The sequence below is a fragment of the Spea bombifrons genome, chromosome 4 (genome assembly GCF_027358695.1).
Source record: "Spea bombifrons isolate aSpeBom1 chromosome 4, aSpeBom1.2.pri, whole genome shotgun sequence".
Classification (NCBI taxonomy): Eukaryota; Metazoa; Chordata; class Amphibia; order Anura; family Pelobatidae; genus Spea; species Spea bombifrons.
In genome coordinates this window covers 38,774,027-38,795,462 of record NC_071090.1, presented here as the reverse complement: position 1 = coordinate 38,795,462, position 21,436 = coordinate 38,774,027, and the positions used below count along the sequence as shown (strand labels likewise).

Here is a 21,436-nt window from a genome sequence, read left to right as displayed (position 1 = left end):
ACCCCAGTCAGCTTCTGCTGCAGGAAGAGCTTGGTTGGCCCGGTATAATGCCTAGTGGAATCAGTGTTATTTCTTCAAAGTCCCCTCACCCATTCAATCTTGCATTACACAGGGCCAGCTCTGCCCTTCCTGCTGGAGAAACCGGCAACTGTTGACTCTTCATTATGAATAGTGAAGTGAGGGACTCGAACCTGAAACGCTTCCTTTAGTGAGTAATCCCCCTTGGAGAGTGGTGCAGAAACGGCATGACTTGGTAGCGTGGCCGAGCGGTCTAAGGTGCTGGATTAAGGCTCCAGTCTCTTCGGAGGAGTGGATTCAAATCCCACTGCTGCCATGCTTTTTCCCTCTGTTTGTCATTTGTTCCCGAAATGCACTCAGCAACACAAGATTCCTTCCCGCAAACTAACCATATGCCCCTGAAGGCCACACGTGGAAAAGCAACACAAGGATTAAATTAGTCATATAAACAACGGTAAGAAAGACACACAAGACCTCCGAAAACATAAAAAGGTTAATTGACGGTTTCGAATGACTTACGCCGTTTGACTGCCAAAGGATTCAAACTCAGAACCCCCGGCACCTAATGTTTAGATATTAAACCTTTGAGCTATCGGCAGCACCTGCTGGTCAGGCAGGGCAAATCGCGAGAGCTAAGGGCCTGCATGGTCAAATTAAACAACTTTGGCAAATCAAGCATTTGATAGCAAAAGCCATCCTTTTCAGTGTGGTGTTTTTAATCTTGTTCACACTTTGGCACCATCTGGGCTCTGCTTGTGTGACTGTGGGAGATATCGGAAGCACAGCACCCATCTTGGGTAGCGTGGCCGAGCGGTCTAAGGCGCTGGCTTTAGGTTCCAGTCTCATTTGAGGCGTGGGTTCAAATCCCACCGCTGTCATGTTTTGTTAAAGTAGACCAGTGTGCTTAGGAAGGCTTGTTTGTTCATTTGCTCTTTGTTAAAAACTAGTGTTCAATTGGTATTCAGTCGTCCTGGGAAACAAGACCCTTAGCAAGTCTCTAATCTCCTAAAGTGTTGCAGAAAGATACTTTAAGCCTACTTGAAGTAATTCTATGTTACCAAGCTCTAACCCCAGTCAGCTTCTGCTGCAGGAAGAGCTTGGTTGGCCCGGTATAATGCCTAGTGGAATCAGTGTTATTTCTTCAAAGTCCCCTCACCCATTCAATCTTGCATTACACAGGGCCAGCTCTGCCCTTCCTGCTGGAGAAACCGGCAACTGTTGACTCTTCATTATGAATAGTGAAGTGAGGGACTCGAACCTGAAACGCTTCCTTTAGTGAGTAATCCCACTTGGAGAGTGGTGCAAAAACAGCATGACTTGGTAGCGTGGCCGAGCGTTCTAAGGCGCTGGATTAAGGCTCCAGTCTCTTCGGAGGCGTGGGTTCAAATCCCACCGCTGCCATGCTTTTTCCCTCTGTTTGTCATTTGTTCCCGAAATGCACTCAGCAACACAAGATTCCTTCCCGCAAACTAACCATATGCCCCTGAAGGCCACACGTGGAAAAGCAACACAAGGATTGATTTAGTCATATAAACAACAGTAAGAAAGACACACAAGACCTCCAAAAACATAAAAAGGTTAATTGACAGTTTCGAATGACTTACGCCGTTTGACTGCCAAAGGATTCAAACTCAGAACCCCCGGCACCTAATGCTTAGATATTAAACCTTTGAGCTATCGGCAGCACCTGCTGGTCAGGCAGGGCAAATCGCGGGAGCTAAGGGCCTGCATGGTCAAATTAAACAACTTTGGCAAATCAAGCATTTGATAGCAAAAGCCATCCTTTTCAGTGTGGTGTTTTTAATCTTGTTCACACTTTGGCACCATCTGGGCTCTGCTTGTGTGACTGTGGGAGATATCGGAAGCACAGCACCCATCTTGGGTAGCGTGGCCGAGCGGTCTAAGGCGCTGGCTTTAGGTTCCAGTCTCATTTGAGGCGTGGGTTCAAATCCCACCGCTGTCATGTTTTGTTAAAGTAGACCAGTGTGCTTAGGAAGGCTTGTTTGTTCATTTGCTCTTTGTTAAAAACTAGTGTTCAATTGGTATTCAGTCGTCCTGGGAAACAAGACCCTTAGCAAGTCTCTAATCTCCTAAAGTGTTGCAGAAAGATACTTTAAGCCTACTTGAAGTAATTCTATGTTACCAAGCTCTAACCCCAGTCAGCTTCTGCTGCAGGAAGAGCTTGGTTGGCCCGGTATAATGCCTAGTGGAATCAGTGTTATTTCTTCAAAGTCCCCTCACCCATTCAATCTTGCATTACACAGGGCCAGCTCTGCCCTTCCTGCTGGAGAAACCGGCAACTGTTGACTCTTCATTATGAATAGTGAAGTGAGGGACTCGAACCTGAAACGCTTCCTTTAGTGAGTAATCCCCCTTGGAGAGTGGTGCAGAGACAGCATGACTTGGTAGCGTGGCCGAGCGGTCTAAGGTGCTGGATTAAGGCTCCAGTCTCTTTGGAGGCGTGGGTTCAAATCCCACCGCTGCCATGCTTTTTCCCTCTGTTTGTCATTTGTTCCCGAAATGCACTCAGCAACACAAGATTCCTTCCCGCAAACTAACCATATGCCCCTGAAGGCCACACGTGGAAAAGCAACACAAGGATTAATTTAGTCATATAAACAACGGTAAGAAAGACACACAAGACCTCCGAAAACATAAAAAGGTTAATTGATGGTTTCGAATGACTTACGCCGTTTGACTGCCAAAGGATTCAAACTCAGAACCCCCGGCACTTAATGTTTAGATATTAAACCTTTGAGCTATCGGCAGCACCTGCTGGTCAGGCAGGGCAAATCGCGGGAGCTAAGGGCCTGCATGGTCAAATTAAACAACTTTGGCAAATCAAGCATTTGATAGCAAAAGCCATCCTTTTCAGTGTGGTGTTTTTAATCTTGTTCACACTTTGGCACCATCTGGGCTCTGCTTGTGTGACTGTGGGAGATATCGGAAGCACAGCACCCAGCTTGGGTAGCGTGGCCGAGCGGTCTAAGGCGCTGGATTTAGGCTCCAGTCTCATTTGAGGCGTGGGTTCAAATCCCACCGCAGCCATGTTTTGTTAAAGTAGAACAGTGTGCTTAGGAAGGCTTTTTTGTTCATTTGCTCTTTGTTAAAAACTAGTGTTCAATTGGTATTCTGTCGTCCTGGGAAACAAGACCCTTAGCAAGTCTCTAATCTCCTAAAGTGTTGCAGAAAGATACTTTAAGCCTACTTGAAGTAATTCTATGTTACCAAGCTCTAACCCCAGTCAGCTTCTGCTGCAGGAAGAGCTTGGTTGGCCCTGTATAATGCCTAGTGGAATCAGTGTTATTTCTTCAAAGTCCCCTCACCCATTCAATCTTGCATTACACAGGGCCAGCTCTGCCCTTCCTGCTGGAGAAACCGGCAACTGTTGACTCTTCATTATGAATAGTGAAGTGAGGGACTCGAACCTGAAACGCTTCCTTTAGTGAGTAATCCCCCTTGGAGAGTTGTGCAGAAACGGCTTGACTCGGTAGCGTGGCCGAGCGGTCTAAGGCGCTGGATTAAGGCTCCAGTGTCTTTGGAGGCGTGGGTTCAAATCCCACCGCTGCCATGCTTTTTCCCTCTGTTTGTCATTTGTTCCCGAAATGCACTCAGCAACACAAGATTCCTTCCCGCAAACTAACCATATGCCCCTGAAGGCCACACGTGGAAAAGCAACACAAGGATTGATTTAGTCATATAAACAACGGTAAGAAAGACACACAAGACCTCCAAAAACATAAAAAGGTTAATTGACAGTTTCGAATGACTTACGCCTTTTGACTGCCAAAGGATTCAAACTCAGAACCCCCGGCACCTAATGCTTAGATATTTAACCTTTGAGCTATCGGCAGCACCTGCTGGTCAGGCAGGGCAAATCGCGGGAGCTAAGGGCCTGCATGGTCAAATTAAACAACTTTGGCAAATCAAGCATTTGATAGCAAAAGCCATCCTTTTCAGTGTGGTGTTTTTAATCTTGTTCACACTTTGGCACCATCTGGGCTCTGCTTGTGTGACTGTGGGAGATATCGGAAGCACAGCACCCAGCTTGGGTAGCGTGGCCGAGCGGTCTAAGGCGCTGGATTTAGGCTCCAGTCTCATTTGAGGCGTGGGTTCAAATCCCACCGCTGCCATGTTTTGTTAAAGTAGACCAGTGTGCTTAGGAAGGCTTTTTTGTTCATTTGCTCTTTTTTAAAAACTAGTGTTCAATTGGTATTCAGTCGTCCTGGGAAACAAGACCCTTAGCAAGTCTCTAATCTCCTAAAGTGTTGCAGAAAGATACTTTAAGCCTACTTGAAGTAATTCTATATTACCAAGCTCTAACCCCAGTCAGCTTCTGCTGCAGGAAGAGCTTGGTTGGCCCGGTATAATGCCTAGTGGAATCAGTGTTATTTCTTCAAAGTCCCCTCACCCATTCAATCTTGCATTACACAGGGCCAGCTCTGCCCTTCCTGCTGGAGAAACCGGCAACTGTTGACTCTTCATTATGAATAGTGAAGTGAGGGACTCGAACCTGAAACGCTTCCTTTAGTGAGTAATCCCCCTTGGAGAGTGGTGCAGAAACGGCATGACTTGGTAGCGTGGCCGAGCGGTCTAAGGCGCTGGATTAAGGCTCCAGTCTCTTCGGAGGCGTGGGTTCAAATCCCACCGCTGCCATGCTTTTTCCCTCTGTTTGTCATTTGTTCCCGAAATGCACTCAGCAACACAAGATTCCTTCCCGCAAACTAACCATATGCCCCTGAAGGCCACACGTGGAAAAGCAACACAAGGATTGATTTAGTCATATAAACAACAGTAAGAAAGACACACAAGACCTCCAAAAACATAAAAAGTTTAATTGACAGTTTCGAATGACTTACGCCGTTTGACTGCCAAAGGATTCAAACTCAGAACCCCCGGCACCTAATGCTTAGATATTAAACCTTTGAGCTATCGGCAGCACCTGCTGGTCAGGCAGGGCAAATCGCGGTAGCTAAGGGCCTGCATGGTCAAATTAAACAACTTTGGCAAATCAAGCATTTGATAGCAAAAGCCATCCTTTTCAGTGTGGTGTTTTTAATCTTGTTCACACTTTGGCACCATCTGGGCTCTGCTTGTGTGACTGTGGGAGATATCGGAAGCACAGCACCCAGCTTGGGTAGCGTGGCCGAGCGGTCTAAGGCGCTGGATTTAGGCTCCAGTCTCATTTGAGGCGTGGGTTCAAATCCCACCGCTGCCATGTTTTGTTAAAGTAGACCAGTGTGCTTAGGAAGGCTTTTTTGTTCATTTGCTCTTTGTTAAAAACTAGTGTTCAATTGGTATTCTGTCGTCCTGGGAAACAAGACCCTTAGCAAGTCTCTAATCTCCTAAAGTGTTGCAGAAAGATACTTTAAGCCTACTTGAAGTAATTCTATGTTACCAAGCTCTAACCCCAGTCAGCTTCTGCTGCAGGAAGAGCTTGGTTGGCCCGGTATAATGCCTAGTGGAATCAGTGTTATTTCTTCAAAGTCCCCTCACCCATTCAATCTTGCATTACACAGGGCCAGCTCTGCCCTTCCTGCTGGAGAAACCGGCAACTGTTGACTCTTCATTATGAATAGTGAAGTGAGGGACTCGAACCTGAAACGCTTCCTTTAGTGAGTAATCCCCCTTGGAGAGTGGGGCAGAGACAGCATGACTTGGTAGCGTGGCCGAGCGGTCTAAGGCGCTGGATTAAGGCTCCAGTCTCTTTGGAGGCGTGGGTTCAAATCCCACCGCTGCCATGCTTTTTCCCCTCTGTTTGTCATTTGTTCCCGAAATGCACTCAGCAACACAAGATTCCTTCCCGCAAACTAACCATATGCCCCTGAAGGCCACACGTGGAAAAGCAACACAAGGATTAATTTAGTCATATAAACAACGGTAAGAAAGACACACAAGACCTCCGAAAACATAAAAAGGTTAATTGACGGTTTCGAATGACTTACGCCGTTTGACTGCCAAAGGATTCAAACTCAGAACCACCGGCACTTAATGTTTAGATATTAAACCTTTGAGCTATCGGCAGCACCTGCTGGTCAGGCAGGGCAAATCGCGGGAGCTAAGGGCCTGCATGGTCAAATTAAACAACTTTGGCAAATCAAGCATTTGATAGCAAAAGCCATCCTTTTCAGTGTGGTGTTTTTAATCTTGTTCACACTTTGGCACCATCTGGGCTCTGCTTGTGTGACTGTGGGAGATATCGGAAGCACAGCACCCAGCTTGGGTAGCGTGGCCGAGCGGTCTAAGGCGCTATATTTAGGCTCCAGTCTCATTTGAGGCGTGGGTTCAAATCCCACCGCTGCCATGTTTTGTTAAAGTAGACCAGTGTGCTTAGGAAGGCTTTTTTGTTCATTTGCTCTTTGTTAAAAACTAGTGTTCAATTGGTATTCTGTCGTCCTGGGAAACAAGACCCTTAGCAAGTCTCTAATCTCCTAAAGTGTTGCAGAAAGATACTTTAAGCCTACTTGAAGTAATTCTATATTACCAAGCTCTAACCCCAGTCAGCTTCTGCTGCAGGAAGAGCTTGGTTGGCCCGGTATAATGCCTAGTGGAATCAGTGTTATTTCTTCAAAGTCCCCTCACCCATTCAATCTTGCATTACACAGGGCCAGCTCTGCCCTTCCTGCTGGAGAAACCGGCAACTGTTGACTCTTCATTATGAATAGTGAAGTGAGGGACTCGAACCTGAAACGCTTCCTTTAGTGAGTAATCCCCCTTGGAGAGTGGTGCAAAAACAGCATGACTTGGTAGCGTGGCCGAGCGGTCTAAGGCGCTGGATTAAGGCTCCAGTCTCTTCGGAGGCGTGGGTTCAAATCCCACCGCTGCCATGCTTTTTCCCTCTGTTTGTCATTTGTTCCCGAAATGCACTCAGCAACACAAGATTCCTTCCCGCAAACTAACCATATGCCCCTGAAGGCCACACGTGGAAAAGCAACACAAGGATTGATTTAGTCATATAAACAACAGTAAGAAAGACACACAAGACCTCCAAAAACATAAAAAGGTTAATTGACAGTTTCGAATGACTTACGCCGTTTGACTGCCAAAGGATTCAAACTCAGAACCCCAGGCACCTAATGCTTAGATATTAAACCTTTGAGCTATTGGCAGCACCTGCTGGTCAGGCAGGGCAAATCGCGGGAGCTAAGGGCCTGCATGGTCAAATTAAACAACTTTGGCAAATCAAGCATTTGATAGCAAAAGCCATCCTTTTCAGTGTGGTGTTTTTAATCTTGTTCACACTTTGGCACCATCTGGGCTCTGCTTGTGTGACTGTGGGAGATATCGGAAGCACAGCACCCAGCTTGGGTAGCGTGGCCGAGCGGTCTAAGGCGCTGGATTTAGGCTCCAGTCTCATTTGAGGCGTGAGTTCAAATCCCACCACTGCCATGTTTTGTTAAAGTAGACCAGTGTGCTTAGGAAGGTTTGTTTGTTCATTTGCTCTTTGTTAAAAACTAGTGTTCAATTGGTATTCTGTCGTCCTGGGAAACAAGACCCTTAGCAAGTCTCTAATCTCCTAAAGTGTTGCAGAAAGATACTTTAAGCCTACTTGAAGTAATTCTATATTACCAAGCTCTAACCCCAGTCAGCTTCTGCTGCAGGAAGAGCTTGGTTGGCCCGGTATAATGCCTAGTGGAATCTGTTATTTCTTCAAAGTCCCCTCACCCATTCAATCTTGCATTACACAGGGCCAGCTCTGCCCTTCCTGCTGGAGAAACCGGCAACTGTTGACTCTTCATTATGAATAGTGAAGTGAGGGACTCGAACCTGAAACGCTTCCTTTAGTGAGTAATCCCCCTTGGAGAGTTGTGCAGAAATGGCTTGACTCGGTAGCGTGGCTGAGCGGTCTAAGGCGCTGGATTAAGGCTCCAGTCTCTTCGGAGGCGTGGGTTCAAATCCCACCGCTGCCATGCTTTTTCCCTCTGTTTGTCATTTGTTCCCGAAATGCACTCAGCAACACAAGATTCCTTCCCGCAAACTAACCATATGCCCCTGAAGGCCACATGTGGAAAAGCAACACAAGGATTGATTTAGTCATATAAACAACGGTAAGAAAGACACACAAGACCTCCAAAAACATAAAAAGGTTAATTGACAGTTTCGAATGACTTACGCCTTTTGACTGCCAAAGGATTCAAACTCAGAACCCCCGGCACCTAATGCTTAGATATTTAACCTTTGAGCTATCGGCAGCACCTGCTGGTCAGGCAGGGCAAATCGCGGGAGCTAAGGGCCTGCATGGTCAAATTAAACAACTTTGGCAAATCAAGCATTTGATAGCAAAAGCCATCCTTTTCAGTGTGGTGTTTTTAATCTTGTTCACACTTTGGCACCATCTGGGCTCTGCTTGTGTGACTGTGGGAGATATCGGAAGCACAGCACCCAGCTTGGGTAGCGTGGCCGAGCGGTCTAAGGCGCTGGATTTAGGCTCCAGTCTCGTTTGAGGCGTGGGTTTAAATCCCACCGCTGCCATGTTTTGTTAAAGTAGACCAGTGTGCTTAGGAAGGCTTTTTTGTTCATTTGCTCTTTGTTAAAAACTAGTGTTCAATTGGTATTCTGTCGTCCTGGGAAACAAGACCCTTAGCAAGTCTCTAATCTCCTAAAGTGTTGCAGAAAGATACTTTAAGCCTACTTGAAGTAATTCTATATTACCAAGCTCTAACCCCAGTCAGCTTCTGCTGCAGGAAGAGCTTGGTTGGCCCGGTATAATGCCTAGTGGAATCAGTGTTATTTCTTCAAAGTCCCCTCACCCATTCAATCTTGCATTACACAGGGCCAGCTCTGCCCTTCCTGCTGGAGAAACCGGCAACTGTTGACTCTTCATTATGAATAGTGAAGTGAGGGACTCGAACCTGAAACGCTTCCTTTAGTGAGTAATCCCCCTTGGAGAGTGGTGCAGAAACGGCATGACTTGGTAGCGTGGCCGAGCGGTCTAAGGCGCTGGATTAAGGCTCCAGTCTCTTCGGAGGAGTGGGTTCAAATCCCACTGCTGCCATGCTTTTTCCCTCTGTTTGTCATTTGTTCCCGAAATGCACCTAGCAACACAAGATTCCTTCCCGCAAACTAACCATATGCCCCTGAAGGCCACACGTGGAAAAGCAACACAAGGATTAAATTAGTCATATAAACAACGGTAAGAAAGACACACAAGACCTCCGAAAACATAAAAAGGTTAATTGACGGTTTCGAATGACTTACGCCGTTTGACTGCCAAAGGATTCAAACTCAGAACCCCCGGCACCTAATGTTTAGATATTAAACCTTTGAGCTATCGGCAGCACCTGCTGGTCAGGCAGGGCAAATCGCGGGAGCTAAGGGCCTGCATGGTCAAATTAAACAACTTTGGCAAATCAAGCATTTGATAGCAAAAGCCATCCTTTTCAGTGTGGTGTTTTTAATCTTGTTCACACTTTGGCACCATCTGGGCTCTGCTTGTGTGACTGTGGGAGATATCGGAAGCACAGCACCCAGCTTGGGTAGCGTGGCCGAGCGGTCTAAGGCGCTGGATTTAGGCTCCAGTCTCATTTGAGGCGTGGGTTCAAATCCCACCGCTGCCATGTTTTGTTAAAGTAGACCAGTGTGCTTAGGAAGGCTTTTTTGTTCATTTGCTCTTTGTTAAAAACTAGTGTTCAATTGGTATTCTGTCGTCCTGGGAAACAAGACCCTTAGCAAGTCTCTAATCTCCTAAAGTGTTGCAGAAAGATACTTTAAGCCTACTTGAAGTAATTCTATATTACCAAGCTCTAACCCCAGTCAGCTTCTGCTGCAGGAAGAGCTTGGTTGGCCCGGTATAATGCCTAGTGGAATCAGTGTTATTTCTTCAAAGTCCCCTCACCCATTCAATCTTGCATTACACAGGGCCAGCTCTGCCCTTCCTGCTGGAGAAACCGGCAACTGTTGACTCTTCATTATGAATAGTGAAGTGAGGGACTCGAACCTGAAACGCTTCCTTTAGTGAGTAATCCCACTTGGAGAGTGGTGCAAAAACAGCATGACTTGGTAGCGTGGCCGAGCGTTCTAAGGCGCTGGATTAAGGCTCCAGTCTCTTCGGAGGCGTGGGTTCAAATCCCACCGCTGCCATGCTTTTTCCCTCTGTTTGTCATTTGTTCCCGAAATGCACTCAGCAACACAAGATTCCTTCCCGCAAACTAACCATATGCCCCTAAAGGCCACACGTGGAAAAGCAACACAAGGATTGATTTAGTCATATAAACAACGGTAAGAAAGACACACAAGACCTCCAAAAACATAAAAAGGTTAATTGACAGTTTCGAATGACTTACGCCTTTTGACTGCCAAAGGATTCAAACTCAGAACCCCCGGCACCTAATGCTTAGATATTTAACCTTTGAGCTATCGGCAGCACCTGCTGGTCAGGCAGGGCAAATCGCGGGAGCTAAGGGCCTGCATGGTCAAATTAAACAACTTTGGCAAATCAAGCATTTGATAGCAAAAGCCATCCTTTTCAGTGTGGTGTTTTTAATCTTGTTCACACTTTGGCACCATCTGGGCTCTGCTTGTGTGACTGTGGGAGATATCGGAAGCACAGCACCCAGCTTGGGTAGCGTGGCCGAGCGGTCTAAGGCGCTGGATTTAGGCTCCAGTCTCATTTGAGGCGTGGGTTCAAATCCCACCACTGCCATGTTTTGTTAAAGTAGACCAGTGTGCTTAGGAAGGTTTGTTTGTTCATTTGCTCTTTGTTAAAAACTAGTGTTCAATTGGTATTCTGTCGTCCTGGGAAACAAGACCCTTAGCAAGTCTCTAATCTCCTAAAGTGTTGCAGAAAGATACTTTAAGCCTACTTGAAGTAATTCTATATTACCAAGCTCTAACCCCAGTCAGCTTCTGCTGCAGGAAGAGCTTGGTTGGCCCGGTATAATGCCTAGTGGAATCAGTGTTATTTCTTCAAAGTCCCCTCACCCATTCAATCTTGCATTACACAGGGCCAGCTCTGCCCTTCCTGCTGGAGAAACCGGCAACTGTTGACTCTTCATTATGAATAGTGAAGTGAGGGACTCGAACCTGAAACGCTTCCTTTAGTGAGTAATCCCCCTTGGAGAGTGGTGCAAAAACAGCATGACTTGGTAGCGTGGCCGAGCGGTCTAAGGCGCTGGATTAAGGCTCCAGTCTCTTCGGAGGCGTGGGTTCAAATCCCACCGCTGCCATGCTTTTTCCCTCTGTTTGTCATTTGTTCCCGAAATGCACTCAGCAACACAAGATTCCTTCCCGCAAACTAACCATATGCCCCTAAAGGCCACACGTGGAAAAGCAACACAAGGATTGATTTAGTCATATAAACAACGGTAAGAAAGACACACAAGACCTCCAAAAACATAAAAAGGTTAATTGACAGTTTCGAATGACTTACGCCTTTTGACTGCCAAAGGATTCAAACTCAGAACCCCCGGCACCTAATGCTTAGATATTTAACCTTTGAGCTATCAGCAACACCTGCTGGTCAGGCAGGGCAAATCGCGGGAGCTAAGGGCCTGCATGGTCAAATTAAACAACTTTGGCAAATCAAGCATTTGATAGCAAAAGCCATCCTTTTCAGTGTGGTGTTTTTAATCTTGTTCACACTTTGGCACCATCTGGGCTCTGCTTGTGTGACTGTGGGAGATATCGGAAGCACAGCACCCAGCTTGGGTAGCGTGGCCGAGCGGTCTAAGGCGCTGGATTTAGGCTCCAGTCTCATTTGAGGCGTGGGTTCAAATCCCACCGCTGCCATGTTTTGTTAAAGTAGACCAGTGTGCTTAGGAAGGCTTTTTTGTTCATTTGCTCTTTGTTAAAAACTAGTGTTCAATTGGTATTCTGTCGTCCTGGGAAACAAGACCCTTAGCAAGTCTCTAATCTCCTAAAGTGTTGCAGAAAGATACTTTAAGCCTACTTGAAGTAATTCTATATTACCAAGCTCTAACCCCAGTCAGCTTCTGCTGCAGGAAGAGCTTGGTTGGCCCGGTATAATGCCTAGTGGAATCAGTGTTATTTCTTCAAAGTCCCCTCACCCATTCAATCTTGCATTACACAGGGCCAGCTCTGCCCTTCCTGCTGGAGAAACCGGCAACTGTTGACTCTTCATTATGAATAGTGAAGTGAGGGACTCGAACCTGAAACGCTTCCTTTAGTGAGTAATCCCACTTGGAGAGTGGTGCAAAAACAGCATGACTTGGTAGCGTGGCCGAGCGTTCTAAGGCGCTGGATTAAGGCTCCAGTCTCTTCAGAGGCGTGGGTTCAAATCCCACCGCTGCCATGCTTTTTCCCTCTGTTTGTCATTTGTTCCCGAAATGCACTCAGCAACACAAGATTCCTTCCCGCAAACTAACCATATGCCCCTGAAGGCCACACGTGGAAAAGCAACACAAGGATTGATTTAGTCATATAAACAACAGTAAGAAAGACACACAAGACCTCCAAAAACATAAAAAGGTTAATTGACAGTTTCGAATGACGCCGTTTGACTGCCAAAGGATTCAAACTCAGAACCCCCGGCACCTAATGCTTAGATATTAAACCTTTGAGCTATCGGCAGCACCTGCTGGTCAGGCAGGGCAAATCGCGGGAGCTAAGGGCCTGCATGGTCAAATTAAACAACTTTGGCAAATCAAGCATTTGATAGCAAAAGCCATCCTTTTCAGTGTGGTGTTTTTAATCTTGTTCACACTTTGGCACCATCTGGGCTCTGCTTGTGTGACTGTGGGAGATATCGGAAGCACAGCACCCAGCTTGGGTAGCGTGGCCGAGCGGTCTAAGGCGCTGGATTTAGGCTCCAGTCTCGTTTGAGGCGTGGGTTAAAATCCCACTGCTGCCATGTTTTGTTAAAGTAGACCAGTGTGCTTAGGAAGGCTTGTTTGTTCATTTGCTCTTTGTTAAAAACTAGTGTTCAATTGGTATTCTGTCGTCCTGGGAAACAAGACCCTTAGCAAGTCTCTAATCTCCTAAAGTGTTGCAGAAAGATACTTTAAGCCTACTTGAAGTAATTCTATATTACCAAGCTCTAACCCCAGTCAGCTTCTGCTGCAGGAAGAGCTTGGTTGGCCCGGTATAATGCCTAGTGGAATCAGTGTTATTTCTTCAGTCCCCTCACCCATTCAATCTTGCATTACACAGGGCCAGCTCTGCCCTTCCTGCTGGAGAAACCGGCAACTGTTGACTCTTCATTATGAATAGTGAAGTGAGGGACTCGAACCTGAAACGCTTCCTTTAGTGAGTAATCCCCCTTGGAGAGTGGTTCAGAAACGGCATGACTTGGTAGCGTGGCCGAGCGGTCTAAGGCGCTGGATTAAGGCTCCAGTCTCTTCGGAGGCGTGGGTTCAAATCCCGCCGCTGCCATGCCTTTTTCCCTCTGTTTGTCATTTGTTCCCGAAATGCACTCAGCAACACAAGATTCCTTCCCGCAAACTAACCATATGCCCCTGAAGGCCACACGTGGAAAAGCAACACAAGGATTAATTTAGTCATATAAACAACGGTAAGAAAGACACACAAGACCTCCGAAAACATAAAAAGGTTAATTGACGGTATCGAATGACTTACACCGTTTGACTGCCAAATTATTCAAACTCAGAACCCCCGGCACCTAATGCTTAGATATTAAACCTTTGAGCTATCGGCAGCACCTGCTGGTCAGGCAGGGCAAATCGCGGGAGCTAAGGGCCTGCATGGTCAAATTAAACAACTTTGGCAAATCAAGCATTTGATAGCAAAAGCCATCCTTTTCAGTGTGGTGTTTTTAATCTTGTTCACACTTTGGCACCATCTGGGCTCTGCTTGTGTGACTGTGGGAGATATCGGAAGCACAGCACTCAGCTTGGGTAGCGTGGCCGAGCGGTCTAAGACACTGGATTTAGCCTCCAGTCTCATTTGAGGCGTGGGTTCAAATCCCACCGCTGCCATGTTTTGTTAAAGTAGACCAGTGTGCTTAGGAAGGCTCGTTTGTTCATTTGCTCTTTGTTAATAACTAGTGTTCAATTGGTATTCAGTTGTCCTGGGAAACAAGACCCTTAGCAAGTCTCTAATCTCCTAAAGTGTTGCAGAAAGATACTTTAAGCCTACTTGAATTTATTCTATATTACCAAGCTCTAACCCCAGTCAGCTTCTGCTGCAGGAAGAGCTTGGTTGGCCCGGTATAATGCCTAGTGGAATCAGTGTTATTTCTTCAAAGTCCCCTCACCCATTCAATCTTGCATTACACATGGCCAGCTCTGCCCTTCCTGCTGGAGAAACCGGCAACTGTTGACTCTTCATTATGAATAGTGAAGTGAGGGACTCGAACCTGAAACGCTTCCTTTAGTGAGTAATCCCCCTTGGAGAGTGGCGGAAAAAAGGCATGACTTGGTAGCGTGGCCGAGCGGTCTAAGGCGCTGGATTAAGGCTCCAGTCTCTTCGGAGGCGTGGGTTCAAATCCCACCGCTGCCATGCTTTTTCCCTCTGTTTGTCATTTGTTCCCGAAATGCACTCAGCAACACAAGGTTCCTTCCCGCAAACTAACCATATGCCCCTGAAGGCCACACGTGGAAAAGCAACACAAGGATTCATTTAGTCATATAAACAACGGTAAGAAAGACACACAAGACCTCCAAAAACATAAAAAGGTTAATTGACAGTTTCGAATGACTTACGCCGTTTGACTGCCAAAGGAATCAAACTCAGAACCCCCGGCACCTAATGCTTAGATATTAAACCTTTGAGCTATCGGCAGCACCTGCTGGTCAGGCAGGGCAAATCGCGGGAGCTAAGGGCCTGCATGGTCAAATTAAACAACTTTGGCAAATCAAGCATTTGATAGCAAAAGCCATCCTTTTCAGTGTGGTGTTTTTAATCTTGTTCACACTTTGGCACCATCTGGGCTCTGCTTGGCTGAGCTTGGTTGGCCCGGTATAATGCCTAGTGGAATCAGTGTTATTTCTTCAAAGTCCCCTCACCCATTCAATCTTGCATTACACAGGGCCAGCTCTGCCCTTCCTGCTGGAGAAACCGGCAACTGTTGACTCTTCATTATGAATAGTGAAGTGAGGGACTCGAACCTGAAACGCTTCCTTTAGTGAGTAATCCCCCTTGGAGAGTGGTGCAGAGACCGCATGACTTGGTAGCGTGGCCGAGCGGTCTAAGGCGCTGGATTAAGGCTCCAGTCTCTTCGGAGGCGTGGGTTCAAATCCCACCGCTGCCATGCTTTTTCCCTCTGTTTGTCATTTGTTCCCGAAATGCACTCAGCAACACAAGATTCCTTCCCGCAAACTAACCATATGCCCCTGAAGGCCACACGTGGAAAAGCAACACAAGGATTAAATTAGTCATATAAACAACGGTAAGAAAGACACACAAGACCTCCGAAAACATAAAAAGGTTAATTGACGGTTTCGAATGACTTACGCCGTTTGACTGCCAAAGGATTCAAACTCAGAACCCCCGGCACCTAATGTTTAGATATTAAACCTTTGAGCTATCGGCAGCACCTGCTGGTCAGGCAGGGCAAATCGCGGGAGCTAAGGGCCTGCATGGTCAAATTAAACAACTTTGGCAAATCAAGCATTTGATAGCAAAAGCCATCCTTTTCAGTGTGGTGTTTTTAATCTTGTTCACACTTTGGCACCATCTGGGCTCTGCTTGTGTGACTGTGGGAGATATCGGAAGCACAGCACCCAGCTTGGGTAGCGTGGTCGAGCGGTCTAAGGCGCTGGATTTAGGCTCCAGTCTCACTTGAGGCATGGGTTCTAATCCCACCGCTGCCATGTTTTGTTAAAGTAGACCAGTGTGCTTAGGAAGGCTCGTTTGTTCATTTGCTCTTTGTTAATAACTAGTGTTCAATTGGTATTCTGTCGTCCTGGGAAACAAGACCCTTAGCAAGTCTCTAATCTCCTAAAGTGTTGCAGAAAGATACTTTAAGCCTACTTGAAGTAATTCTATATTACCAAGCTCTAACCCCAGTCAGCTTCTGCTGCAGGAAGAGCTTGGTTGGCCCGGTATAATGCCTAGTGGAATCAGTGTTATTTCTTCAAAGTCCCCTCACCCATTCAATCTTGCATTACACAGGGCCAGCTCTGCCCTTCCTGCTGGAGAAACCGGCAACTGTTGACTCTTCATTATGAATAGTGAAGTGAGGGACTCGAACCTGAAACGCTTCCTTTAGTGAGTAATCCCCCTTGGAGAGTGGTGCAGAGACAGCATGACTTGGTAGCGTGGCCGAGCGGTCTAAGGCGCTGGATTAAGGCTCCAGTCTCTTCGGAGGCGTGGGTTCAAATCCCACCGCTGCCATGCTTTTTCCCTCTGTTTGTCATTTGTTCCCGAAATGCACTCAGCAACACAAGATTCCTTCCCGCAAACTAACCATATGCCCCTGAAGGCCACACGTGGAAAAGCAACACAAGGATTAATTTAGTCATATAAACAACGGTAAGAAAGACACACAAGACCTCCGAAAACATAAAAAGGTTAATTGACGGTTTTGAATGACTTACGCCGTTTGACTGCCAAAAGATTCAAACTCAGAACCCCCGGCACCTAATGCTTAGATATTAAACCTTTGAGCTATCGGCAGCACCTGCTGGTCAGGCAGGGCAAATCGCGGGAGCTAAGGGCCTGCATGGTCAAATTAAACAACTTTGGCAAATCAAGCATTTGATAGCAAAAGCCATCCTTTTCAGTGTGGTGTTTTTAATCTTGTTCACACTTTGGCACCATCTGGGCTCTGCTTGTGTGACTGTGGGAGATATCGGAAGCAGAGCACCCAGCTTGGGTAGCGTGGCCGAGCGGTCTAAGGCGCTGGATTTAGGCTCCAGTATCGTTTGAGGCGTGGGTTAAAATCCCACTGCTGCCATGTTTTGTTAAAGTAGACCAGTGTGCTTAGGAAGGCTTGTTTGTGCATTTGCTCTTTGTTAAAAACTAGTGTTCAATTGGTATTCTGTCGTCCTGGGAAACAAGACCCTTAGCAAGTCTCTAATCTCCTAAAGTGTTGCAGAAAGATACTTTAAGCCTACTTGAAGTAAAAGTTTTGTTAAAGTAGACCAGTGTGCTTAGGAAGGTTTGTTTGTTCATTTGCTCTTTGTTAAAAACTAGTGTTCAATTGGTATTCTGTCGTCCTGGGAAACAAGACCCTTAGCAAGTCTCTAATCTCCTAAAGTGTTGCAGAAAGATACTTTAAGCCTACTTGAAGTAATTCTATATTACCAAGCTCTAACCCCAGTCAGCTTCTGCTGCAGGAAGAGCTTGGTTGGCCCGGTATAATGCCTAGTGGAATCAGTGTTATTTCTTCAAAGTCCCCTCACCCATTCAATCTTGCATTACACAGGGCCAGCTCTGCCCTTCCTGCTGGAGAAACCGGCAACTGTTGACTCTTCATTATGAATAGTGAAGTGAGGGACTCGAACCTGAAACGCTTCCTTTAGTGAGTAATCCCCCTTGGAGAGTGGTGCAGAGACAGCATGACTTGGTAGCGTGGCCGAGCGGTCTAAGGCGCTGGATTAAGGCTCCAGTCTCTTCGGAGGCGTGGGTTCAAATCCCACCGCTGCCATGCTTTTTCCCTCTGTTTGTCATTTGTTCCCGAAATGCACTCAGCAACACAAGGTTCCTTCCCGCAAACTAACCATATGCCCCTGAAGGCCACACGTGGAAAAGCAACACAAGGATTAATTTAGTCATATAAACAACGGTAAGAAAGACACACAAGACCTCCAAAAACATAAAAAGGTTAATTGACAGTTTCGAATGACTTACGCCGTTTGACTGCCAAAGGAATCAAACTCAGAACCCCCGGCACCTAATGCTTAGATATTAAACCTTTGAGCTATCGGCAGCACCTGCTGGTCAGGCAGGGCAAATCGCGGGAGCTAAGGGCCTGCATGGTCAAATTAAACAACTTTGGCAAATCAAGCATTTGATAGCAAAAGCCATCCTTTTCAGTGTGGTGTTTTTAATCTTGTTCACACTTTGGCACCATCTGGGCTCTGCTTGGCTGAGCTTGGTTGGCCCGGTATAATGCCTAGTGGAATCAGTGTTATTTCTTCAAAGTCCCCTCACCCATTCAATCTTGCATTACACAGGGCCAGCTCTGCCCTTCCTGCTGGAGAAACCGGCAACTGTTGACTCTTCATTATGAATAGTGAAGTGAGGGACTCAAACATGAAACGCTTCCTTTAGTGAGTAATCCCCCTTGGAGAGTGGTGCAGAAACAGCGTGACTTGGTAGCGTGGCCGAGCGGTCTAAGGCGCTGGATTAAGGCTCCAGTCTCTTCAGAGGCGTGGGTTCAAATCCCACCGCTGCCATGCTTTTTCCCCTCTGTTTGTCATTTGTTCCCGAAATGCACTCAGCAACACAAGATTCCTTCCCGCAAACTAACCATATGCCCCTGAAGGCCACACGTGGAAAAGCAACACAAGGATTGATTTAGTCATATAAACAACGGTAAGAAAGACACACAAGACCTCCAAAAACATAAAAAGGTTAATTGACGGTTTCGAATGACTTACGCCGTTTGACTGCCAAAGGATTCAAACTCAGAACCCCCGGCACCTAATGCTTAGATATTAAACCTTTGAGCTATCGGCAGCACCTGTTGGTCAGGCAGGGCAAATCGCGGGAGCTAAGGGCCTGCATGGTCAAATTAAACAACTTTGGCAAATCAAGCATTTGATAGCAAAAGCCATCCTTTTCAGTGTGGTGTTTTTAATCTTGTTCACACTTTGGCACCATCTGGGCTCTGCTTGGCTGAGCTTGGTTGGCCCGGTATAATGCCTAGTGGAATCAGTGTTATTTCTTCAAAGTCCCCTCACCCATTCAATCTTGCATTACACAGGGCCAGCTCTGCCCTTCCTGCTGGAGAAACCGGCAACTGTTGACTCTTCATTATGAATAGTGAAGTGAGGGACTCGAACCTGAAACGCTTCCTTTAGTGAGTAATCCCCCTTGGAGAGTTGTGCAGAAACGGCTTGACTCGGTAGCGTGGCCGAGCGGTCTAAGGCGCTGGATTAAGGCTCCAGTCTCTTCGGAGGCGTGGGTTCAAATCCCACTGCTGCCATGCTTTTTCCCTCTGTTTGTCATTTGTTCCCGAAATGCACTCAGCAACACAAGATTCCTTCCCGCAAACTAACCATATGCCCCTGAAGGCCACACATGGAAAAGCAACACAAGGATTAAATTAGTCATATAAACAACGGTAAGAAAGACACACAAGACCTCCGAAAACATAAAAAGGTTAATTGACGGTATCGAATGACTTACACCGTTTGACTGCCAAAGGATTCAAACTCAGAACCCCTGGCACCTAATGCTTAGATATTAAACCTTTGAGCAATCGGCAGCACCTGCTGGTCAGGCAGGGCAAATCGCGGGAGCTAAGGGCCTGCATGGTCAAATTAAACAACTTTGGCAAATCAAGCATTTGATAGCAAAAGCCATCCTTTTCAGTGTGGTGTTTTTAATCTTGTTCACACTTTGGCACCATCTGGGCTCTGCTTGTGTGACTGTGGGAGATATCGGAAGCACAGCACCCAGCTTGGGTAGCGTGGCCGAGCGGTCTAAGGCGCTGGATTTAGGCTCCAGTCTCATTTGAGGCGTGGGTTCAAATCCCACCGCTGCCATGTTTTGTTAAAGTAGACCAGTGTGCTTAGGAAGGATCGTTTGTTCATTTGCTCTTTGTTAATAACTAGTGTTCAATTGGTATTCAGTCGTCCTGGGAAACAAGACCCTTAGCAAGTCTCTAATCTCCTAAAGTGTTGCAGAAAGATACTTTAAGCCTACTTAAAGTAATTCTATATTACCAAGCTCTAACCCCAGTCAGCTTCTGCTGCAGGAAGAGCTTGGTTGGCCCGGTATAATGCCTAGTGGAATCAGTGTTATTTCTTCAAAGTCCCCTCACCCATTCAATCTTGCATTACACAGGGCCAGCTCTGCCCTTCCTGCTGGAGAAACCGGCAACTGTTGACTCTTCATTATGAATAGTGAAGTGAGGGACTCGAACCTGAAACGCTTCCTTTAGTGAGTAATCACCCTTGGAGAGTGGCGCAGAAACAGCATGACTTGGTAGCGTGGCCGAGCGGTCTAAGGCGCTGGATTAAGGCTCCAGTCTCTTCGGAGGCGTGGGTTCAAATCCCACCGCTGCCATGCTTTTTCCCTCTGTTTGTCATTTGTTCCCGAAATGCACTCAGCAACACAAGATTCCTTCCCGCAAACTAACCATATGCCCCTGAAGGCCACACGTGGAAAAGCAACACAAGGATTGATTTAGTCATATAAACAACAGTAAGAAAGACACACAAGACCTCCAAAAACATAAAAAGTTTATTTGACAGTTTCGAATGACTTACGCCGTTTGACTGCCAAAGGATTCAAACTCAGAACCCCCGGCACCTAATGCTTAGATATTAAACCTTTGAGCTATCGGCAGCACCTGCTGGTCAGGCAGGGCAAATCGCGGGAGCTAAGGGCCTGCATGGTCAAATTAAACAACTTTGGCAAATCAAGCATTTGATAGCAAAAGCCATCCTTTTCAGTGTGGTGTTTTTAATCTTGTTCACACTTTGGCACCATCTGGGCTCTGCTTGTGTGACTGTGGGAGATATCGGAAGCACAGCACTCAGCTTGGGTAGCGTGGCCGAGCGGTCTAAGGCGCTGGATTTAGGCTCCAGTCTCATTTGAGGCATGGGTTCAAATCCCACCGCTGCAATGTTTTGTTAAAGTAGACCAGTGTGCTTAGGAAGGCTTGTTTGTTCATTTGCTCTTTGTTAAAAACTAGTGTTCAATTGGTATTCTGTCGTCCTGGGAAACAAGACCCTTAGCAAGTCTCTAATCTCCTAAAGTGTTGCAGAAAGATACTTTAAGCCTACTTGAAGTAATTCTATATTACCAAGCTCTAACCCCAGTCAGCTTCTGCTGCAGGAAGAGCTTGGTTGGCCCGGTATAATGCCTAGTGGAATCAGTGTTATTTCTTCAAAGTCCCCTCACCCATTCAATCTTGCATTACACAGGGCCAGCTCTGCCCTTCCTGCTGGAGAAACCGGCAACTGTTGACTCTTCATTATGAATAGTGAAGTGAGGGACTCGAACCTGAAACGCTTCCTTTAGTGAGTAATCCCCATTGGAGAGTGGTGCAGAGACAGCATGACTTGGTAGCGTGGCCGAGCGGTCTAAGGCGCTGGATTAAGGCTCCAGTCTCTTTGGAGGCGTGGGTTCAAATCCCACCGCTGCCATGCTTTTTCCCTCTGTTTGTCATTTGTTCCCGAAATGCACTCAGCAACACAAGATTCCTTCCCGCAAACTAACCATATGCCCCTGAAGGCCACACGTGGAAAAGCAACACAAGGATTAATTTAGTCATATAAACAACGGTAAGAAAGACACACAAGACCTCCGAAAACATAAAAAGGTTAATTGACGGTTTCGAATGACTTACGCCGTTTGACTGCCAAAGGATTCAAACTCAGAACCC

General features: G+C 46.6%; 36 non-coding genes across 36 annotated transcripts; all 36 read left to right on the top strand.

The window, feature by feature from the left end:
* Window positions 1–814: 814 nt before the first annotated feature.
* TRNAL-UAG (transfer RNA leucine (anticodon UAG)) lies at window positions 815–896 on the top strand. Its single transcript has one exon. It is a non-coding gene; the product is annotated as a tRNA-Leu (tRNA).
* Window positions 897–1,337: 441 nt separating this feature from the next.
* On the top strand, window positions 1,338–1,419 carry TRNAL-AAG (transfer RNA leucine (anticodon AAG)). The gene has a single exon. It is a non-coding gene; the product is annotated as a tRNA-Leu (tRNA).
* A 480-nt stretch (window positions 1,420–1,899) lies between these two features.
* TRNAL-UAG (transfer RNA leucine (anticodon UAG)) lies at window positions 1,900–1,981 on the top strand. The gene has a single exon. It is a non-coding gene; the product is annotated as a tRNA-Leu (tRNA).
* A 441-nt stretch (window positions 1,982–2,422) lies between these two features.
* Window positions 2,423–2,504, top strand: TRNAL-AAG (transfer RNA leucine (anticodon AAG)). The gene has a single exon. It is a non-coding gene; the product is annotated as a tRNA-Leu (tRNA).
* A 480-nt stretch (window positions 2,505–2,984) lies between these two features.
* On the top strand, window positions 2,985–3,066 carry TRNAL-UAG (transfer RNA leucine (anticodon UAG)). The gene has a single exon. It is a non-coding gene; the product is annotated as a tRNA-Leu (tRNA).
* A 441-nt stretch (window positions 3,067–3,507) lies between these two features.
* TRNAL-AAG (transfer RNA leucine (anticodon AAG)) lies at window positions 3,508–3,589 on the top strand. Its single transcript has one exon. It is a non-coding gene; the product is annotated as a tRNA-Leu (tRNA).
* A 480-nt stretch (window positions 3,590–4,069) lies between these two features.
* Window positions 4,070–4,151, top strand: TRNAL-UAG (transfer RNA leucine (anticodon UAG)). Its single transcript has one exon. It is a non-coding gene; the product is annotated as a tRNA-Leu (tRNA).
* Window positions 4,152–4,592: 441 nt separating this feature from the next.
* On the top strand, window positions 4,593–4,674 carry TRNAL-AAG (transfer RNA leucine (anticodon AAG)). Its single transcript has one exon. It is a non-coding gene; the product is annotated as a tRNA-Leu (tRNA).
* A 480-nt stretch (window positions 4,675–5,154) lies between these two features.
* TRNAL-UAG (transfer RNA leucine (anticodon UAG)) lies at window positions 5,155–5,236 on the top strand. Its single transcript has one exon. It is a non-coding gene; the product is annotated as a tRNA-Leu (tRNA).
* A 441-nt stretch (window positions 5,237–5,677) lies between these two features.
* TRNAL-AAG (transfer RNA leucine (anticodon AAG)) lies at window positions 5,678–5,759 on the top strand. Its single transcript has one exon. It is a non-coding gene; the product is annotated as a tRNA-Leu (tRNA).
* A 481-nt stretch (window positions 5,760–6,240) lies between these two features.
* On the top strand, window positions 6,241–6,322 carry TRNAL-UAG (transfer RNA leucine (anticodon UAG)). Its single transcript has one exon. It is a non-coding gene; the product is annotated as a tRNA-Leu (tRNA).
* Window positions 6,323–6,763: 441 nt separating this feature from the next.
* On the top strand, window positions 6,764–6,845 carry TRNAL-AAG (transfer RNA leucine (anticodon AAG)). The gene has a single exon. It is a non-coding gene; the product is annotated as a tRNA-Leu (tRNA).
* A 480-nt stretch (window positions 6,846–7,325) lies between these two features.
* TRNAL-UAG (transfer RNA leucine (anticodon UAG)) lies at window positions 7,326–7,407 on the top strand. Its single transcript has one exon. It is a non-coding gene; the product is annotated as a tRNA-Leu (tRNA).
* A 439-nt stretch (window positions 7,408–7,846) lies between these two features.
* On the top strand, window positions 7,847–7,928 carry TRNAL-AAG (transfer RNA leucine (anticodon AAG)). The gene has a single exon. It is a non-coding gene; the product is annotated as a tRNA-Leu (tRNA).
* A 480-nt stretch (window positions 7,929–8,408) lies between these two features.
* Window positions 8,409–8,490, top strand: TRNAL-UAG (transfer RNA leucine (anticodon UAG)). Its single transcript has one exon. It is a non-coding gene; the product is annotated as a tRNA-Leu (tRNA).
* Window positions 8,491–8,931: 441 nt separating this feature from the next.
* TRNAL-AAG (transfer RNA leucine (anticodon AAG)) lies at window positions 8,932–9,013 on the top strand. Its single transcript has one exon. It is a non-coding gene; the product is annotated as a tRNA-Leu (tRNA).
* Window positions 9,014–9,493: 480 nt separating this feature from the next.
* TRNAL-UAG (transfer RNA leucine (anticodon UAG)) lies at window positions 9,494–9,575 on the top strand. Its single transcript has one exon. It is a non-coding gene; the product is annotated as a tRNA-Leu (tRNA).
* A 441-nt stretch (window positions 9,576–10,016) lies between these two features.
* TRNAL-AAG (transfer RNA leucine (anticodon AAG)) lies at window positions 10,017–10,098 on the top strand. The gene has a single exon. It is a non-coding gene; the product is annotated as a tRNA-Leu (tRNA).
* Window positions 10,099–10,578: 480 nt separating this feature from the next.
* On the top strand, window positions 10,579–10,660 carry TRNAL-UAG (transfer RNA leucine (anticodon UAG)). Its single transcript has one exon. It is a non-coding gene; the product is annotated as a tRNA-Leu (tRNA).
* Window positions 10,661–11,101: 441 nt separating this feature from the next.
* On the top strand, window positions 11,102–11,183 carry TRNAL-AAG (transfer RNA leucine (anticodon AAG)). The gene has a single exon. It is a non-coding gene; the product is annotated as a tRNA-Leu (tRNA).
* Window positions 11,184–11,663: 480 nt separating this feature from the next.
* On the top strand, window positions 11,664–11,745 carry TRNAL-UAG (transfer RNA leucine (anticodon UAG)). Its single transcript has one exon. It is a non-coding gene; the product is annotated as a tRNA-Leu (tRNA).
* Window positions 11,746–12,186: 441 nt separating this feature from the next.
* On the top strand, window positions 12,187–12,268 carry TRNAL-AAG (transfer RNA leucine (anticodon AAG)). Its single transcript has one exon. It is a non-coding gene; the product is annotated as a tRNA-Leu (tRNA).
* Window positions 12,269–12,744: 476 nt separating this feature from the next.
* TRNAL-UAG (transfer RNA leucine (anticodon UAG)) lies at window positions 12,745–12,826 on the top strand. Its single transcript has one exon. It is a non-coding gene; the product is annotated as a tRNA-Leu (tRNA).
* Window positions 12,827–13,265: 439 nt separating this feature from the next.
* Window positions 13,266–13,347, top strand: TRNAL-AAG (transfer RNA leucine (anticodon AAG)). The gene has a single exon. It is a non-coding gene; the product is annotated as a tRNA-Leu (tRNA).
* A 481-nt stretch (window positions 13,348–13,828) lies between these two features.
* TRNAL-UAG (transfer RNA leucine (anticodon UAG)) lies at window positions 13,829–13,910 on the top strand. The gene has a single exon. It is a non-coding gene; the product is annotated as a tRNA-Leu (tRNA).
* A 441-nt stretch (window positions 13,911–14,351) lies between these two features.
* Window positions 14,352–14,433, top strand: TRNAL-AAG (transfer RNA leucine (anticodon AAG)). Its single transcript has one exon. It is a non-coding gene; the product is annotated as a tRNA-Leu (tRNA).
* A 669-nt stretch (window positions 14,434–15,102) lies between these two features.
* Window positions 15,103–15,184, top strand: TRNAL-AAG (transfer RNA leucine (anticodon AAG)). Its single transcript has one exon. It is a non-coding gene; the product is annotated as a tRNA-Leu (tRNA).
* Window positions 15,185–16,187: 1,003 nt separating this feature from the next.
* On the top strand, window positions 16,188–16,269 carry TRNAL-AAG (transfer RNA leucine (anticodon AAG)). The gene has a single exon. It is a non-coding gene; the product is annotated as a tRNA-Leu (tRNA).
* Window positions 16,270–16,749: 480 nt separating this feature from the next.
* Window positions 16,750–16,831, top strand: TRNAL-UAG (transfer RNA leucine (anticodon UAG)). Its single transcript has one exon. It is a non-coding gene; the product is annotated as a tRNA-Leu (tRNA).
* A 611-nt stretch (window positions 16,832–17,442) lies between these two features.
* Window positions 17,443–17,524, top strand: TRNAL-AAG (transfer RNA leucine (anticodon AAG)). The gene has a single exon. It is a non-coding gene; the product is annotated as a tRNA-Leu (tRNA).
* Window positions 17,525–18,193: 669 nt separating this feature from the next.
* Window positions 18,194–18,275, top strand: TRNAL-AAG (transfer RNA leucine (anticodon AAG)). Its single transcript has one exon. It is a non-coding gene; the product is annotated as a tRNA-Leu (tRNA).
* Window positions 18,276–18,945: 670 nt separating this feature from the next.
* On the top strand, window positions 18,946–19,027 carry TRNAL-AAG (transfer RNA leucine (anticodon AAG)). The gene has a single exon. It is a non-coding gene; the product is annotated as a tRNA-Leu (tRNA).
* Window positions 19,028–19,507: 480 nt separating this feature from the next.
* TRNAL-UAG (transfer RNA leucine (anticodon UAG)) lies at window positions 19,508–19,589 on the top strand. The gene has a single exon. It is a non-coding gene; the product is annotated as a tRNA-Leu (tRNA).
* Window positions 19,590–20,030: 441 nt separating this feature from the next.
* On the top strand, window positions 20,031–20,112 carry TRNAL-AAG (transfer RNA leucine (anticodon AAG)). The gene has a single exon. It is a non-coding gene; the product is annotated as a tRNA-Leu (tRNA).
* Window positions 20,113–20,592: 480 nt separating this feature from the next.
* TRNAL-UAG (transfer RNA leucine (anticodon UAG)) lies at window positions 20,593–20,674 on the top strand. The gene has a single exon. It is a non-coding gene; the product is annotated as a tRNA-Leu (tRNA).
* Window positions 20,675–21,115: 441 nt separating this feature from the next.
* On the top strand, window positions 21,116–21,197 carry TRNAL-AAG (transfer RNA leucine (anticodon AAG)). Its single transcript has one exon. It is a non-coding gene; the product is annotated as a tRNA-Leu (tRNA).
* The last annotated feature ends 239 nt before the right edge of the window (window positions 21,198–21,436 follow it).